At 35.0% G+C, this 20,288-nt stretch overlaps 1 protein-coding gene across 1 annotated transcript in view; it reads left to right on the plus strand.

The window, feature by feature from the left end:
• Positions 1-2,730: 2,730 nt before the first annotated feature.
• Positions 2,731-20,288, plus strand: part of LOC129738361 (hemicentin-1-like) — a 310,036-nt gene continuing 292,478 nt past the window's right edge. The window contains exons 1-2 of the mRNA XM_055729545.1: positions 2,731-2,963; positions 15,066-15,638. The gene's annotated coding sequence lies outside the window, so the exon portion shown is untranslated. The remainder of the gene's footprint in view (positions 2,964-15,065; positions 15,639-20,288) is intronic.

The raw sequence follows: 20,288 nt of genomic DNA on the forward strand, positions 1-20,288 counted from the left end.
GGGCGGAAATGTCCTCCTGAGAACCGCCACACGCATTTTCGACAACTGTTTCGGTTGAACAAGTGGGGCAGCTCCATGGTTCGTCGACAATTTCATCCGTAACACCGGCGCAGGAGTAATGAAACCAGCGCGGACAGGTGTCACATTGGACCATATGGTGGTCAGCATGATTCGGCTCCTCACACAGAGCACAATCATATGCGGTGTTCTCGGCGTTAGACTGCTGCTGGAGGTTTTGATCCATAACCTCAATCTGCTCCAGGCTTCTAGCCGAACTCATTTATTTTTGAGTTTTGTTCGGACGAGGAATTAAAAAACCGCTTTTGAAGCAACTTTGATTGTAGCAGTTGTAGCAGAGCATTAGAAGTAGCTCAAACTAAAAAGATCAAATTTATTAGTTTGATGAAAGTTTACATAAATATTACCACTTACAATAAATGGTTTTCTTCCTCGGATTTTGGCCGAACAATCTTGGCTCAATGGGCCTTCTACTAGGCTCGCCTAAAGGTACAAAATTCATTATAAATAACAGTTGAGCAAACAAGAAATTATCTTGACTTACGGTTTAGATCGACTTCCGGATCTATAAAACCACGATCGAGTATTAAAGGGTTTCTTCCCCTGCCTTTTGCCCGAAAAGTGAGGCACAGTTAGCCTTCTGCTAGGCTCGCCTAAATACAATTTAGAATATAAAAAAATGGCTCAATAACAATATTTCGTAGTACTTACGATACAGTAGTGAAATTCAAATTTACTAATTTTATATTAGCGCTTCGGAGCAACAATTTTCTGTTGGATTTCTTCGACTAGTGAAAAAACGTTGTCACCTATCAACCGTCGATTCTGTCACTTTGACAGATGCGGCAAAACTTCGCCGCGCTCACTGGTTCGGCGGCGTCGCTGCTCGGTCCAAGGGTGCCAGCGGTGCCAACACGTAAGCTTAAACGCCTTGCCCCTCCCCTGAGATTGCTGAAAATAATTCCGTGTTTTGAAAAAAAAAAAAAATACTCGAATTCCTTTCTGTGATGGTTTTATGTGATGCTTTCTATATGAAGTTCATTGGAAACATCAACCAATTTTAACATTTTTATTAGAAAAAACTTATTTAAATAACCAATGTATCTTATATTTCCATTTATAGGGTTGTATCGGATATCTTTTTTAATGACTGTCCGCCAACTGCATCGTTGATATGAGTCGCGAATGACATTATGATATTAAAACGTCTAGAATAAAAAAAAATTAAAGTTAGAAATCCAAAGTTAATTATGAAATAATCATTTATAATTTTGTATAAAATGTACAAAATTCAGAACATCTGTATCTACATTCTAAGAAATTACAAAAAAAATTGTGATCTGTAACGAAATTTTGCCAAAAAATTCTTTAATATTATACATTTTACTGTGATTTCAGCATCCTTTTCCTGCTCCCTCCGTTCCTCTATGTAGTTTTTTGTATTCTCTCTCTTATATGGAATATTAAGTTCTTCCAGTGAAATGACTTGATTGTTATTTGTTAAGTAGCAGATGTTGGAAGTTGCACTAAAATTTGTCAATACACTCAAAAGTTGAAGGAAAAAAAAAGTTTGCAACTTTTTCCGAAATAATGATGCCAATACCCTATACCCCTAGTCGACAAGGAATCAACAAAAATGATTTCCCTTTGGCAAGTATCATAGATCAAATGCCAATGGAAGCGTTTAGTCAGAGCGATAGTTCAAATAGGCGCTTAACTTTTCATTTAGCAACAAAATAACGGTGGCCGCTCGCTAGATATCCTGAAAGATACCCAATTCAAATGGAAGGCTCCTAGTCAGCCACTAATTACTGCAATTAATCACCTCGCGAGCTGCAGCAGCGCTAAAATTTCTTGGTTTATGTCTCCACAGGGCTCTCACCACAGTTAGCATGAGACCAAGTGTGTGTCTCTACCCAAATAAAACTTAAATTAGTTAGTCTCATTTGATTTTTCTTTTATACAAGTGTTTTCCTCTAGTGGAAGCTCTTTTTCCGTGTCTTACCTCACTTTTGTCTGCGATGGTTTTTTCTGCTTTCGTTGCTTCGGTTTTTACTTTGTTCCACATTGTGTTCTACTCTCTTTTTCGACCGGGCGCGGTGAAACATTTTTTGCTTTCAATCCTCCTAGCTCAACGAGATGAAAAACAGCATCAGCAGAACTCGCGACGGTCGCTTTTCCGATTGTAAACAAAAACACGTGCCACTCGTGGTTTTTCTCTTGAAAAATTTCACCCAAACCGCTCGAATCTCTCTTGTCGGCCTGCTGCGCAGCCGTACCGGATAGTACTGAAACTGGCCACGAGAGGCGCCTTTTTCTTTCTTAGGCAGGAGTTGCCCGGCAAGGAAAACTGCTCGAAATCGAAGCAGCCGGAGCACGTTCGCAAGCTTCGGGCTTCGTGTTTTGCTCTCAACTTACTCGAGAAATCTTTCTCGCTCTCAGTTTTCGGGTGGGAAAATGACGGAAGACAACGGCAAAAGCGGATGAAAAATAGGTTCGGTGTTCGGGTTTCGCGGTGCGTGCCCAACGATGCATTGCAATGTGCCTGTTCTGCTAGCTAGCCAAGCCAGCTAGCAGGAAGGACAGGGAAACGTGGAAAATGTTGAGCTCGCTCCAGCCAGCCGGACGGAGTGCGGACCCGACGACGACCGGCCCTCAGCATACACGAGCCCGAGTTTAATCCCGGGGCCTTCGCCTTCGACGCGGGGCAGCCTCAGTCAGTCACTGTTCGGGGCTTGTCGTGGACGTATCGTGCTGTGTCGTTCGTCTGTGTGCTTCGTCCGGGAGCCGAGAATCGCGCGAGTGGACACAGTGGATTTTGAATTCCGCCGAGGGGCGAAGTGTGAAGCCTCCTGCCACACGGCTGGATTGTTCCGGGTTTTCCCCGTTTTTTGGCTTTTTGCTTGATCCAACGGGATGCTGCTGAGCCTGGAAACTCTGAATGAGTGAGTGATTTTTCTTCTCGCATTATGAGAGTGTGTTCTTTTTTTGTTATCTTCCCAAGGAGGATGTGAGGGAATTTTATGTGATACTTGTTTCCGGTTGTTCCTTTCACTTTATGTGGCTGATGGGGTGGGGTTGAAGGAGAGCAGTGAATTCTGAGGCCTGGTGGTAACATCTAGAGGATTTTTTGCGGATTCAAATTGGATTTTACGCTTCCGGTTGTTCCGGTTCGATTCGACCGCTTCAGAGAGACAGAGGATTATGTGTGAATGTGAAAGCAGCGCTGTAGCCAAAGGGGTGCGGAAATTGAAGGATTTCTCCCTGAATCTCGTAACAGGTTGGTGTTGGTGGAACGATGACGGCGGCACTGATGCGAAGGATTAAATGGCCATAGCGCTACGGGGTGAGACATCCGATTTTATTTTCTCCTGCCTGTGAACGAGTTCCGGAAAGGGGGAATGATTTTGACAGAAACACGACAAGAATTGCATTTTGATGAAGAGTGTGACATTGGATCGCTGGGAACGTTTTTATGAAGCTCTCAATTAGATGTGGAGTGTAATTGGAGAGAATTGTCAAGTACCGGGATGCTGCGGAAAATGAGTCGAAAGGTCACGAGCTTTCAGTGTGTTTGTTCAGTGTTATGTATAAAGTTAATCGGATTTCCGTCCATGTAATGGCTCTACCGGAAGTCAGAATTTTTACCGCAATGTATAAGTTTTAGTTCATATATCTGGGCGTGCTTTCTGTGAATGTTTGATGTGACGACTTTCCGCAAGCCACTGCAAAACTGCTCGAATAAAAACGAATCAAAGAGAGCTGCCGGATTTTGACGATTTCCAATTCCGTACACGCGACGACGTCCTAAAGTGGGAGGTTTCTTTTATGACCATCATCATCACCACCGATAATAACAACAACAACATCAACAAACAACTGCACTGAAAAACAGCACGCCTTCCCGAGTGAGAAAATGTGTATTCGAAGAGCTTGCAGAGCTCCACCGGTGTCGTAAAATATGGCAAAAAGCGTCACCCGCTGTGGGACGTTCACCATATCGCGCGAGTGCTTCAAAGAAAAACGTTTTTGCCCCGAAAAAAATAAGCCCGGCCAGCAAGCACCATGTGGATGTATTATCAATTCGCTGGAAAATGTTCGGAGATGAAAAACATCCTCTGTTTTTCCCTTGTGACATCGTCTTTCGTCTTAGACGTTCTTGTCGTCTGACATGTTGTCCTCGGAAAAGTTTGCGTTCGTCATCACTGCAAGCAACGTTGCGTGAAATACTTTTAATGATTTTTTGTTTTCCGGGGACCCGGTGGAATACACGAAGATGCCGGGACGACGCGAGTCTGTGCCGCAAAGCAAGGCTTTTTTTTTATTTTGGTGAATTTTGGGCTGATATGCGGAAACGATGTTTGTTTGTTTTGAAGCGACATTAAAGTCAGGCAGTTGTTTACGGGCTTCCGTCATCCGCCGAATGGATTTCTTAGAAAGGTTACCACATTGATTCAGGTTTGTTGATGTAAAGCGATTCAATAGATCTTTGAACAAAATTTAGCATTTGAATAAGTTTAATAAATAATTTAATTTTGTATTTAAACTCATCGGTAGGATAACGATATTCATCGATATTTTGTTCTCGAACACACATAAAATAAATTTAGTTTATGCACATCTGTTAGAAAAAACTGTCGTTTTTTAAAAACAAATTTTTCATAATAAAGAGAAACTCGAAGCAGCATTCTTTATAAAAAGCGAAACATGTTGACGTGAGCCGTTCTCGAAATGTTTATGGTAGAAAAAAAATGTTTTTTTGTTTTCCAAATACAAAAAAAACACATTCCATCGTGACGTGAAATAGCTTTTCCGGACTTTTCTGAGCTGTTATCATTCTAGAAGTCAACAAATTTATTTGAAAATGAAATAAATATGTGGTAGCAAACGGTCGCAAATTAAACTTCCCTCAAACTGAATATAATTTGATAATAAAAAAATTGAGTTGTTTGTGTGGTGGTAGATTACTTTTGTGACGTAAATTCACGCTAGGATTGAGCATTTTTGACTTCAGTACATATCACTTTGATTTCCTGTGCTCTCTGTGGAAAAAGGATATCGGCGTTTTCAAATAAGTTGTAGAAGAAACAAATTCCCACAACTTGATGTGACTAGCTTCTCGATTGAACTACAACGAACAAAATTATGCCTCTTTAAAGTTGTGACGGGAATTTACTCAGTTTAATCAGAATAATTCACATCACGAAATTTTAAGTTATTTTGAACCATTTCTTTGAGCCTTCATATTTTATGTACACTTTCAAAGTGATATTTTGATATTCCGACTTGTGCAATCGAAATTTTCAGCATCTTTTCCTTACTGTTTCTTTATTTTGACTGGCACTAGAAAATCAACATATTGAGGAATCATTCAGTGAAATTACTACTGTTTCTTACAGTCCTCATTTGAAGATTTATCAAAAAAAAAAAATCTTAAATTTTAATTTCAATATTTTTAATTTGAAAATAAAGAAATTATTGAAAAATCGACTAGTTATGTTCGATTTGTCAAAATCCGGCCTTCTTGAAGGTTATGACAGCTTTTAGAGCATATTTACCTTATTAAATTTTACAAAAAATCACATTCATTCGCGCTGTTGTAACTCAGCTGGATTCTAAACGATTTCTATAAAACTTAGCGTTTTAAAATCGTCTCATTATTTTCAAAGAAGCCTTTATTGTCGGAAAATGTCAAAGCTCTTTCGTAAAATTAAAAAGTTTCTTTTTTGCTGCTTTTTAAAACAACATTTTATTTTCGAGTTCTGGATTTTTTTATTCAATACACAAGTCAACAAATTCTGTTTTGCTTCAAAATCCACATCTCTCTTCCATTTGTATTCCCCAATAATAAAGATTGCAATAGCTAAGTATATTCAGTGCCAGAAATGATCTTTTTTGTATAATTTTACTTAAGGATGTGGGTTTCAAAAAAAAAGATTATAAATACCAGTTTTTTTTCAATCCAAGATTAATGACTTATTTTTCGAATTTTTAAAATTTATTTGCTAAGGGTCAATGAACCGCACAGTAGTTAACAATAGAAATGCAAAAAGTTCAAATGAAATTATTATTTAAGTGCTTTATTATGTTTGAAAATTGAATAAATGTGGATATCCTTCAGTTTTTCCCAAAAATAAATAAAATCAAACCAATCAAGGATTTACTGAATTAATTGAACAGGAACTTAACGAAAACAATAAAAAGAACCTGTTTGTTTTGATTACATTTTAGCCAGATAGCGATTAGTGCTTTGCACATTAATCATCGATTTTGCGTAGTTTCAGCGACCATTACGTTCCAAAATTCCGTTGAGAAGTTACTTTTACCTAATTGACCTTCCAAGAGCGTTGTGGAAAAAGTGGGAATTTAGAGAACATGTTCCTAACATGTCTAACTTAAGGTTGTCAGATTGCTCGGTTTTTTTCCGGGATTGCTCGGATATTTAATATCGATAAGATTTGGGAAAAGTCCGGTCCAGCTCGGTTTCCCGGATTTCATTGGGAATGTCCGGATTTTTTCCAGGTTAATTCTCATTCTAAAATCAAACTAAAAAAACAAATTGTGTGCTTAAAACTTTATATTTATGCGTCCAAAACCAATTTGTTTGAGAAAGATTCATAGAAATAATCATGAAAGGATTTTTTGAATGCCTGAAATGCGATCTGCTGATGAATTTTGATTAAACTTTTTTTTTTATTGATTTTTAATGAGTAATTCCAAGGTTATGACCAAATTTGCCTAGATATTGCCCGGGTTTAATTCAACAATTTTGAAATCTACGCCCCGAATTTTGCCAGATTGTTAGATAAAATAGCCCGGATTTGTCCGGCCTGGATACGGACTGAACAAATTCTGGCAACCTAAGTCTAACATCTTATTTTGAGAAAGTCGTTTTGAAAAAAATCTTTTAAAATAAATCCGCTTAGATAATTTTTTTCGTTAAAAAAACCAGTATAATCTAAAGAAAATGTTTTGATTGATTTTTTTTGTGATGTCTAGCTACTCTGATGAATTGACAATTGTATTCAAAGAGCGAAACGAGACTCAATTTCTTCTATCGATCTTTCTAATATAGCTAAATAAATCATCGAAAAAATTAAGACATTTCCAATGTATTCACCCATAAACGACATGCATCACAATGTAAAACAAATTATTTGCCTAAACTGAACCTGAAATTATGAAAAAACAAAGGCAAGTTTCACACACGTTTTTTATACAAAAAATGTGGAAAAAATGTTAGCCTCAAATTTCTAAACGTCACCAGCAGACCTGAATACCGACTGGTTTATTTTGACAACACTCGCTACAAAAAATCTGTATCGTGATGAATAAATTCAAATTTTCAAACAGAGAATTGTTTTCGATCTAGCTCTAGCAATGTAATTGAAAATTACAAAAGATCCAATTCTGTGCTTAAGGAAATTTTGGAGTTGCCTACGGTAAACCACAGATTTATCATTTTTCAATTTGATAAATATAAAAACCTAGCTGACCCGATGTGTTTTGCTACACCTTCCAAAACATAATGATTCATGATAACATCATTAAAATTTTGGTTTTTTTCGAGGGCCCTAATCCCTATAAACATTGAGCTGAACTAGAGTTTCAAATTGCAATACAAAGTTCATTTAATTTAACTTTCTGATCTTGATCTCCTGATTTGTTTTTGAATATTGAATTTTTGCTCTGTGTTTCAATGCTTAAGTTTTAAAACGATTTCAGTTAACTGAAATTGGGTTACTTGAACTAGCCGCAACGAGTTTTAAAATTCACTCATATTTTCATCCCATTTCGTACCAGAATGCAAATAATAGAAACTAACAGTCTTTTGTCCTATACCGAGAATGAAATCCTTTTTATTTTTCCCGGAGCTCATCAACCCATCCATCGTCCATCGCGTATTCTGCGAACAAAATAATCACAAAACCAGGAACAATTGCTAGGTTCCAACCATGATTTTAATACCCGATTAGCCGAGTTTATGCGAAGAAGGTTTGTTTTCAGTGCTTTTTTTTAATGATGGCAATGGCCGGGTTCGGAGAATATAACGTTCAGCTTTTGTTATCCTCATTATGAAAGTTGTAATTAAATTATGTTTTTTAAGAGTTTTATGTTTGAAAAGTTCTTTAGAATAAGACACCGTCTCTCAAATTGAAACATGAGATCACGAGGGAACTAATTTTATGTTTTTTTGCTTTCGTCGATTCCTCTATATCTTAAAAGAAATTATTTAATTCTCAAAAAATGTCTTATAACTGTTAAATGTTAAAAAAAAACATATGGAAACTTACAAGACTGAATAATTTGGACCCCTTTCTGAGCAAATCTTCTTTTATATGTATCGGTTTCAGATTTAATGAAGTCGAGAAAAGCTTAATCAGCTCAGCATGACAGCGCTTGAGGCATTCTCAGTAGGAGACAATTTAAAACTTTTAACCGAGTCATCCGAAAATGTCACCAGTTGACGTCGGTTCAACGTGGTGTAGGCAAGCTGCTTCCAAATGACTAGATTTCTTGACTTGAATCGACGAGTTTTTTTTTCAAATTGGGGTTGATTCGATTCTGCCTGATAGCGGTGTCAAGCTCGTGTGAGAAGCCGCTTTTGAGATAGCATCTTATATTGGAACTAAAGATTTTTCAACGATCTTGCCCAAAAATTATTGACAAAAGTTTTTGGGCAGAAAGGTTAGAAAAAATCCAGTGGGAGACCCCAAAACAGCTGGGAATCAACTATCCGAACAAAGTTCGATTTTCGTATGATAAATCGTAAAAGAAACCCTCAGGGGTCTAACAATGAGCTGAAATTATAATAAAAGATGATTGTTTATACAAAGGCAAGGTATTTGAAAGGTTTTATTGAGCACAATGGTCAACGAAGATCTAGCAAGAGTTGCTGCGTGGTGTTTGAGAAATGGACTAATAGTGAACCATACCAAAAGCAATGCACTGTATATAACCAAATCTAGAAGGCAAGCTGTCCATGGTTCTCTCCCCAATGTCTTCATCAACGATGAGCAAATCCACTGGAGCAAATCTGCGAACAATCTTGGATATATTTTTAACGAAAATTTATTGTGGGACGATCCGATCATGCAACAATGTGGAAAAGTTTACGGCTGTTTGCGCAATCTTTACAGAAGTACATACTCCGCACCAACCAATACAAAAATCTGTTTGTTTAAAGCCTTGATCCTCCCACATTTTCTGTTTGGTGATGTACTCCATGTTTGCCCTAGTTCTGGTGCACTGAATAGACTGAATGTTGCATTAAATTGTTGCGTGCGATATGTCTATGGCCTAAACCGATACGATCGAGTAAGTTATCTACAAAGCAATCTCATTGGATGTTCTTTGAAAAATTTCTATGCATTCAGATCCTGCATGTTTATGCGTAAGCTTGGTTCGACTCGTTATCCCCCCGCACTATTTGATAAGCTCATATGCGCTCAAGGAAGCCGTTTGCGCAATTATGTTGTGCCTACTAATAGGACCACTTTGTATGCAAATTCTCTTTTTGTGAGAGGTGTTGTCAACTACAACTCATTACCCCCAAATGTTAAGCGTATACAATCAGAAGCCATTTTTAAAAGAGAATGCCTGAACTATTGGAAGCAGCACCAGAATTAGCCGCGTTGGATTCATACTTTGAAAATTATTAGTTATAGGAAAATAAAATAGAATAGGATTAAAATAAGTGAACGTGACAAATGTGTATGTCGGAAGTAGTAATTAAAAAGAATATTGTATTCTTACTCTACTGGATCAATAAACAAACAAACAAACAAACAAACAAACAATCCAAAATTTTTGATTGGACGATGTGACCTGACGTCATGTTTACAAGATAAAAACCTTCCCTCAGATAAAATAAAATACAATACGGTGGTCAAATCGTGCGCAAAATATATATGGAACGCTGGCTGGGTGATATTTTCGAAAAATTCGAAAGGGACTACAAAACGCACTTTTTAGCGGGTATCTGCCAGAAATTTTTCGATGAAAAGTCTAGCTTGAATGTTCCGGAGATAAACAAGAAAAAAAATTGAGGTCTAGTCCTTCAGGTGGTCGACGAACGGTAGGAGTTGCAAATCAATCTGTGTTAAATAATTCTTGACACAATTATTGGCAAAATATTTAAAAAAGGCTGCCTTCAAATTCAACCGCTTTCCTTCCTTAGCACTTTTGTAGGTCCCACAAAATTGGTGACTTATTTTGCTTGGTTTTTAAACTATGCAATCATCCGAAAACTGTGAAGGAGTAAAAAAAGGTCAGCGATGTAGTTCTAAATTTTGCAATTAAGATCCAATTTTCGCTTTGTTTTTCTCAACGAATTAATAGAGGCTTTATATTCATTTTGAATTAATGTTTTCAATTTTCTATCAACCAGCTGAGACAGTTCAACTTATCAAGTCAAATTTTCTTTTAAATGTTTGATCTGATTAGAATCTTATTCTGAATATTGCATTCCAATTCAAAAAAAAATGTCAATCCACTTGTAAACGATTTTGTTGGTATCGAAGATATTTAATAAAATAAACATATGAAGTTTTAGTGGAACACCAGTGCCTTACGTTTTTACTGGGCAATATCGTTGAAGGCATGCTGAGAAGAATGCACCAGCGGCTGGAAATGATTCATTTTGTACTCAGAAATAGATTCTTTTCTAAGAAATTGATAATAAGAAATATTAAAAATTTCAACTTTATTTTAAACTGCTTTGAATTTCAGTTTACAATCATTTCTGGTCATCTGGTCATTCTGGTCAAGCTTAAAGCGCCTTTACTAGCTCTGGAAAATAAAAGAAGAGAAACGTATAGTAATATAGAACATAAAACCTTTGGAGGTTTGATTTGAGCTCGAAAGGTTTTTCCCAAAAAATAAATTGCTTTTAATTATTTTTTTTTCAACACAAGATCATTGTTATCCATGGCATAGATTAAAAGTTTGATTTTGAGATTTTTGAATCCATTTGAAGAGAAATTCGGTAATGAATATCGAAAAATGTGAATGCGTTAAATGTAAACAAATGTAGTTATCAGCTGATTGCAGTGGTCTTTTCGGAGATTTGCATTTTGATGGTATAAAGATAACTGAAGGATATTTGGTTGTCGAGAAATAAAGGAAAAAAAATAATAATCGCTGGGAGCTAATGAAGCTGTCAAATTTTTTGTTGTCCTATTTAAATTTCCAAGAATATATTTATCAAAAATCTAAGTTTAACTGAATTTGAAAAAGATGCTTCTATTTAAAAACACCTCGTTGCTCGAGTAAAACTTTTTGAAAGATACTTATCTGTGCGCAGCTTGTCTCCATTAAGCGTATGGAATGTTAAAGCGAAAAGCTTTTCTTCCACACCTTCAAAGAAAATCTCTAGCGTGTGAACAGTTTTGTGAAAGTTGGTCTGCATCTCATTCTGGCACGCGTAAAATCCTGACCCAAACTCGTCACCAATTTCATAGCCAATATTTATCAATTTTGGAACCAAATTAAGCAATGATCAAAACACAAGTCATCTATAGTAAGCCAAAGCATAGTTTACAATCGAAAAACATGCGTGGGAAAATCACACAACATGTAACAAGAACGAGGAAAAATTACACTTTCTTATGCCACCATTGATCACTTATTTCATAGAACTCGAATTTATTTATTTTAATCTTCATTTGAAATCGTGCACTTCCTTCTTTTCAAACTTCAAGTGACTGCTTGTTTTACCTGAAAACACTCAAATCAAACGCCAACCAGCGTACACTTCAATCGAAATTCCAACGTTGTCTCTAAACAGGGACCGAATAAACAGTAATTTGAATGTTTTATCTTAAAATTTATTTGTGTTCTTCATTCTCCTATTCGAAATTTGTAATTCAATAAACATATTCATATCACTAGATATGAAAAAACGACTCCAACCACAGCAAATTTTTCTGAACCAACAACTCCAAATGACTAGAGCGAAGGTATTGTTTTCCCGGCAGATCCGCCAACGGCTGGATTTTAACGATTTTTGGTTACAACTATTTCTGAAAAGTATCTTCAGTTTTTTAAGCAAAATAATCTCACTCCCGGATGCCACGATCTTCATTCCAATTGCGCAGATTGAAACCTCCTACTCACAGTAAATTTTTGCACACCAATAAGCCAGTTTGAAATACATCTTTAAGCCTGTCCAAAAGTCGATTTCAAAAACCACTGGCGATCAGTGATTTTATGCACATTCAGCCACTCATTAAACATATTTTTCAACAAGTTATCACAAAGATTATATTGAAAATAATCAAGAATAAATTTTTTCACGGAACCCTGAAATATTATTAGTTTTTCATATAAAAAAAACATTGGGGATGAATAAACCAATCGATTAAAAATCCCAAAAAAATCCTATTTGGAAAAAAGTGTTACATTATATGTAGAGATGTATCAAATAGTGGTATTCGAACAGCAGTTACTTTCGACTATTCAGTCGAATATTCGGTCGGTCATTCTATCCAGTTTTGAATGAAAAAAACTAAAGACGATTTTTTTTTATTTTCCTGCTTTTTTCCATGTTAATACCCCTCATGTTTTTGTGTAGATTATTTTCAACCAGATGATGTTTACAAGATCTTTTTCAAGTAGGGGATCTTTCTCTCTGATTTTCAAAATGCCACCAATAACTGAAAGACATTAGACGAACTGTCGCTTCTAGCGCATTTATCACCAAATAGATATAGTTCCTGTGAAATTTAGGATAAAACATGTAGAAACAGACGTCAAGCAATTTGAAATTGCTTATTTGATATCGAATCAGATAACGGTCGAATTTGAGCAAAATACCTTCAAAATAGTTGTTAAAAGAACGATGAACTTTAACCTAAAGCAAACCATAATTTCTACCACACGTATTCACATGGTCGGACAATTCAGGACGATTTTAGAAAATTTTATAAAAATAAAGGGCATATCTAAAAACTAAATCTAGGCATTATTCTTGAACGTACATGAGAATAAGGAAGGAAATTTACTTTACGTTAATTTTGATTTTTTTAATCGTTTTCGAACACAAAATCTGAAATTTTTTTGAGAGAAATTTAAGTTATTTATTTGATTTAGAAAAAAAAAACTAAATAAACCCGGGCAAAATCCGGAAAATTTTAATCAATATCTGTTCAAGATTTTAATTATATCGAATTATTTATTGGATCTATGAGCAAACCTAAATGTTTTACGAAAATCTGGAATAAACAATAATCAAAGTATAAAGCGATAATTGTCATCATTCTCCTGTACGATCTACAGTGAAAGGTACTCGGATACACTTAAACTGTTTAACTGAAACCATAAATTTTTGATGATTGTGTAGATTTTTCATCATATCTTTTGGATATTTTATAAACTATCCAAAATCATTTGAAAAATTTGGAAAATCTGTTTTTTTTATAAATTTTTAAAATTAATGTTCGCCCTATTCGGCAGTATACTTAGCTCAACTATTCGGTGAGCCGAATATTCGGCTTGACGTTTTTTGGGTGGTATTCGGCGCCAAATATTCGATTATTCAGTAAAGATAATGCATGTGGCGCCCAAAAATTATAATCGATACATCTTTAAAATTGGGAAAAAAATTATAATACTACTAAAAATATTTAGATCACCCCTTTACCTTTCATGGAATGTTCAAATGTTCAGTAAAAACAAGCACAGTACTTTTCACTCGCTTAAGCCATTTTCTGTACCGCCTTGATTTTTTTGTGAACGCTGCTCTAGGTAGACAATTAATTCCACGCAAAAATTAATCAACCGTTGAAATGTAGCTTGTTTTTATTTTATTATTAGTTGGTTTCGTTCTCAGAACATGAATTCTATGAAAACGTAATTTGGAAGCAATAGAATCTCTCAGAAATGTTTAAAAGCAGCAAAAACGCTGAGACTTTGTATTATGACTGAGACCACCCATATCTGAGACGAGGGGCTTTAATTAACCAGAAATTCAAGTGAATTGCTAAGACAAATTGATTTGATGCCAAATCGTCGTTGGTTGAACAATTACTTTAAGATTGACGTTATTTGTTGAAAATGATTTCTCGCTTTCAAATTAAACGAAAACATCGAACTTTCAATTTTTGCGATGGATTTTTTATATACCTAGTCTAAGTGAATTGATGCTATCAAAGTTACAATCCGTAAAAATTTAGTGATTCACATAGATCTTGTTAAAAAAATTCCCGAAGCTTTATGATAATTGAATTGATTTTTTTCTGTTCCTCTCCGTACAAAAGATTTAAGCTTAATAAATTTGCTTAAAGCTGACTTCAATGAGATCTCCGGAACAAAGAAAGTCGTTCCGCAAATCGATTCCCAAATTTTCAGTCAACCAAAGCATTGGGAGGACAGGACCGTTGAAATTTACTGACCGTGTACCGTTTGCTCGTTACAAAAAATGCGGCCGTGGCCACCCTTGGGTTGAAATTTAATTTCTCCTGGCGCGTGCCCCGCCGAAAGCCATCATCCGGTTGTTCATAGAAAACGAAAACAAAACGGCCCCCCGGCAATGAAAAGCAATCAATTTTCCAAGTGGATTAACATCGAATTCCGAGCAAACCGATAGTATCATCGTGATCGACAAAGCGCGTGTGCCATCCGGAATGTTCCTCGATTTTTGTTTTTTTTTTTCATCCATCTGACTGTCCATTCATTTATACTGCGCTCCGACTAATGGTTCCACGAGAATCCAGCTCAGACTCCCGAGCCCAGTTTGAGGGTTTCCGTTGGGGGGCTCCAGCGAAATAAAATCATATATTTTTGTGAATATAAAAGAACCCGGCTACAGCCATCGAGATTTTCCACCCTTACGAACTGAAACAAAAAAAAAAGCAGGAGAGACAGCAGCCATATTAAGCGGATTTAAAACTTAATGGTGAAATGATGTGTTTTTTTTGTCTGTGTTCCAGTGCTCATCGGGTCTCTGTTCCTGCTCGCTCCTTCCCATCTCTTGGAGTGTATTTCTCAATTTATCTCAAATATGGGTACACAACTATACTGTGAATTCGCTTCTTTTTGTTTTATAGGATTTTAACCATCGTATCGGAGAGCTTCCGTTCCAGTGTAGTGGGTGGCCATTATAATTATGACCACAGTGCAAATTGAATTAAACAGAAAATGTGAAAATCGTTGAAAATCTCCCGGCAAATATCCAACCGGTGGAGTTTGTTGATACACAAAAATGAATCATGTTTAATGAGTGGATGAGATAAGCAGAACCGGAAGAAGCTTCATCCGTGTGAATGAGAATGGATTGATATTTACTCGAAATGGTGTGTCGTCCTCGTCGTCCTTCTCACAGGAAAGTTAGTGTCACAAAAGGGGAGGAAAATTTTGCCGGATTCCAAAAGCATCAATCTTCATCATCATCAGCAACAGTAGCAGCATCATCATCATCAGTTTCGTGATTGTCATGAGTTTACTGTTGACGTCATAAAAAAAATTTGCGAAAAAAGGTGCAAAGGTGTTTATATCGTCGAGTGAACGCCCAGGAAAATCGTTTAATAGAATAAATAAGTAATGGATTTGAATGGCGCACCTAATCTTCGGAATTGCCGCTGATGGATTTTGAATGGGAGCAGACAGCTGATTTCAAACAGGTAGGTCTACTTCATCTATTTTTCAAATTGATTTATGTCGCTTGGAACGAACCAAGTGATCCACCTTATTTTATGGCGAATTAAAGCCAACCCGTTAAGCGGTTTTATACAACCTATTTCCATACAAAGAATGGTCATGTTCTATTAGTCGTTTGTACGAGGACCAAATTTATGTTCTCCCAAGAAACTTTTTATGGACCTACTCCAGGATTTCTTTTCCACTTAAATACATACTGACATACGTGTGGTGTAGCAATTATTCAGGAACTGATGGGAACCGAATAGCCAACAGTGTAGTAGTAGTACATTTTGCTTTTCCCAGATCCCGAAAGGCGTAAAAGGGATTAATCGGATCAATTTGGGGGTAATTTGGCTTTTCCCGGTGTGAATGATTGCCCGTCGGAGAAGTTCAGGAGCAAACACCGACAGCGAATCGAATTAATTGCTTGTAAAATAAAATGGGTCCCTGATGGGTTGAATTTCTTTTCTTCCCTTTGAAGGTTAACCTTAAATGAAGTTGTTTGATATTGAAATTAATTTTGATAGAAAGTTATGAGACGAACAGTTTCTGAAATCTCTACATTCTATTGACAGAAAGTGTAAAATCATTTTTTTTTTAAATTAACTAATCCGGAGGGGGTTAAATTACATTTTTTGAACTTCAAATGATTATAAATCCTATTGTAATTGTTTTTCCGCAAATTTTAAGAAAAGCACGTATTTTTTCATTTTAATTTTTTTTAGTTTGTAGATTTCGAAACACGTATGTGGTAAGGCTAAACGAACGGGCGGGGAAGGTTAAGGGATTCTCCCTCATGGAGATTTTCCAAGTAAAATTTTCACCACAGTAATGGGAAATAACTTGATCGTAAAAGTTTTTTAAACATTTAATTTCACAACAAGTCAGAAATTCAACTCGCCTTCGGCGAAATTTAGTTCAAAATCACCCTAGACTTGAGACATTTCATTTCACGACACTATAAAACGGTAACTTATTGAAACTTATTTTAATTGTAAATTTCGGTTTGCAATTCAATCAACATTTTGTATCGAAACTCTAAACTTGACAACGAAAACCCCTACCTCGTCATTTGTATGAGTTTTTATTAAGAAGTGTTACTTAACAAATTCGGAGCTTTAAACCAACAATTTCTTCAAAATTAATTCATCATATACTAATTATAGACATCGACAAGTTGGAAGCCATATAACAAATGTTCACCTCTAATGATAATCATACGAATTAGCAAACAAAAAAACCGATACCTTTTATTCTCTACTATATTTCTAAAAACGAACACAAACACACACAGGATCTCAATGAATCTTCAAGTTTCCTTGAAGAGATTCCTTTTAACTTAACTCTAAGCGCACAACTTTTCGAGGATATGATGGCTAGCATCTTGCAAATGCTAATGCCCCCAGCCCACAGAAAGTGTACTATGTATGCCGTGACCGGTATTTGATCTCATGACCGTTGGCTTAGAAGACTTGAAGGCTATCCCTTACGCCACGAGCTGCGGCTACTCTATTACTAAAAATTTTGTCATTATAAGTTTTTTTTTGCTGATTTGAAATTTTGTTCAAAAAACCCATCTAAGTTTAATTTTTCTTACATGTTTCTTAATTTTCTAAATGCTCAGTATCACATTGAAAAGCCTATTTTTACATATTTGGGTGCCCTGAATCAAAATATGTAATTTTTCTATCAGCTTGTGTTAATGAAAATTTTTGAAAATAAGTTAATATCTATTGTGTAAGAAATTTCTGCACTTTTTGTTTTTACTTTGAAATAAGAACATAGCTTTTTTGAATAAAAGTTTTCAATAAAACTTCAAGTAATTTTGAGTCCTTAAAAAAATATTTATGTTTTCTGATTGAATAACTTTTACTATTCAACGAATTTTTAAAGCAGTTTCAAACAAAATTGAACTATAGATAATTTTTTTATATAAATCTAATCATTAAATTGATTTTCGGCGATTTCAGCCAAGAAAAAATCTTAAAATGATTTTTATTTCTTCATCCAACATTTCAATATTTATTATGCCTTTTTGAAGGGGTTGAAAATCCTCGTTTTAATTGTCCAAAAGTTTTTTTGAAACTGCTAAACTGTCTAATGAAGGATTGTTATCCAGATTGGATCCAGTTATTATTCATTTGATTGAGATGGATATCACATCTCAACTAGATCAATAACAACTGGACTTACATTTCTCGATAAAACATTTAATCATATGCAAAAAACTTTTAAGACAGTTAAAATGAGAAATTTCAACTCCTTGAAAAAGACATAATAAATGCCGAAACGTCGGATGGAAAAATAAAAATCGTTTTAAGATTTTTTCTTGGCAGAAATCGCCGAAAATCAGTTTATTCATTACTCAACCAGTCGATAGCTTTCTACTTTAACACTAATCGATAAATGTAATCAATTTTTTTTTAAGTTTTTGCAGTAATGAAAGCGACACTTCTAATGATTTCTTTCCACATTTAAAAAAACTAAAGAATATAACGTTTTTAGATAATGCATCATCATTAAAATCAAAATACTATTCCTTAACTGAATGAAGTATAATAAAGAAATTCAGCGTGAAATTTTTTCGTAAATGTAGATCTGTTAATGAATCAGTTATCAATGAATGATTTCGCTAAAAACATATACACTTTATAACTAATGAACTGCATATCACCAAAATTCAAGATGATAGACGAAATGTGACAAAAAATTCGATCGAGATCAGGACGCTTTAAAATCAATCTTTACAACATTAAGACTTGTTTATTGGAAAAACATCCTCCTCAAATGTTGAAAAAAAAAAACTATCTTTTTCATCTTCATATTTTATTCAAATAAGTTTACCAAATTGAATACTGTTTTTTTATTTCCAAATAAATTTACCGAATTTTCAAGCCAAACCTTTATTTTTAAATACATGAAATATTTTTAATAAATTTGTCTTTGTTTTTCTATTCCATTTTTCGTTTGTTCTGATAACGAAAGCCTTTGAATCTAAATACTTTAAAGAAAAACATAGTTTCTAACTCCTGATCTTTCCAGGGCCCAATGTAAGGCAACAGAAACTGATAAAATCTTCAGATATTTAAATTTTCAACTTTTAAATCTGTGGTTGATAATTTATAAACTTTTCAATTATTTTTATTATATTAAATCATGTTTTTTGAATTGATAATGATGATCATGAATTTATCTTCTGGTAGCAGCAAAAATGATTTGAAGTTGCAACTTTGATGCTATATTCTAATGCGAAATGTCTTTGTTCTTTCAAAACTTGGAATTGAACACAATGTACTATAAATATTTTAAGTTATCATGCTGAACTTATAAAACGATTATTTTTGTCTTTTATTTTGATTACTGGAAGAGTTTTATTTTAGAAAAAGGTTTTATCTCTCACTTTGATCACTGGCTCTCTAGACTGATGTTAATTTTGTTTATCAAATTAAAATCAATCATCAACAAAGGAGTGTAGGGGAGATGGGGGCATAATGGCCACCTTAAGGAAAACGGTTGTTTAACCATAGAAAAGAGCTATAATATGGAGGTTACATTATTGTTTCGTGTTCAGACATTTGAAAAGCCTATTCCTTAACGGGCTGAAACGTGAAAAACTAGATGAAAACGTTAAAAAATGCATTTTAAAAAATTTTGGCAAAAGATGAAAACCAGCCACTGTGGATGCAGAATGAGAACCCCCCCTGAGGCAGTATGAGCACCATTAATCAGGGCAAGAAACAATTCACGCACGCTCATACATTATGTGCTTTGTTCGGAGGATGATGCTACGAGCCGTATAATGTAACAATAAAATAATCGATCATGAATTGTAAATGGAAAAAAAAAAATCACCTCGAACAGAAATCTAACGCTAGTCTTTTGATTACTTCTCCGACACCTTACCAATAGGCTAAATCGTCGGATTAAAACTAGTCAAAATGTTGCGCTATAAATCAATTTTAATTCGCTGCTAGATTCTACGGCAGAAAATGCTCATTATGCCTCGATAATATGGTGCTCTATATGCCCCTAGTCAACAAATTTAAGTAAAAACGTGTTTTAAAATTGATAAAATTGAAAATAAAAAATTTTATGATGGTAAAAATTGAGAAACAATGTGTACATCATGTTGCAGTGCATACATTATAGATCAAGATTATTTTAAGATCATAAGAGCTTATTTCGTGGTGCTCGAAAATTATAATATTTTCGTAACTTGAGAACCAAGCTACCAAGTTTTTTTTTAAATATCTCTGTAAAGATGATAAGGAGATTCCTTATCTTGTGAAAAATTAATACTATAGGAAGTATGAAACAAATCCTCATGAAAATTTATTTAAGAAAATATGTACTTTCGTAGAAAAGAGTAGTGCTCATTATGCTCTGGTTGCTCGTTATGCCCTCATCTCCCCTACTCGATTAAAAAAAGCATCACTTTGTTTTGTTAATATCTTATGCATGCATGGATGATGGTTGATAAAATTTTCAGTGAAGTTACCTACTAGTATAATTTTTACGAGTGCATATTTTTGTGACGTTGTGTCAAGTGGTTTTTGAGATATCGTTCAATACAGAGACCTTCGAATATTGTTTTGGGCAGAATCACGAAAAATTCAGGAAAGTCCCCGTTG

The sequence above is a fragment of the Uranotaenia lowii genome, chromosome 1 (assembly GCF_029784155.1).
Source record: "Uranotaenia lowii strain MFRU-FL chromosome 1, ASM2978415v1, whole genome shotgun sequence".
NCBI classification, from domain to species: domain Eukaryota; kingdom Metazoa; phylum Arthropoda; class Insecta; order Diptera; family Culicidae; genus Uranotaenia; species Uranotaenia lowii.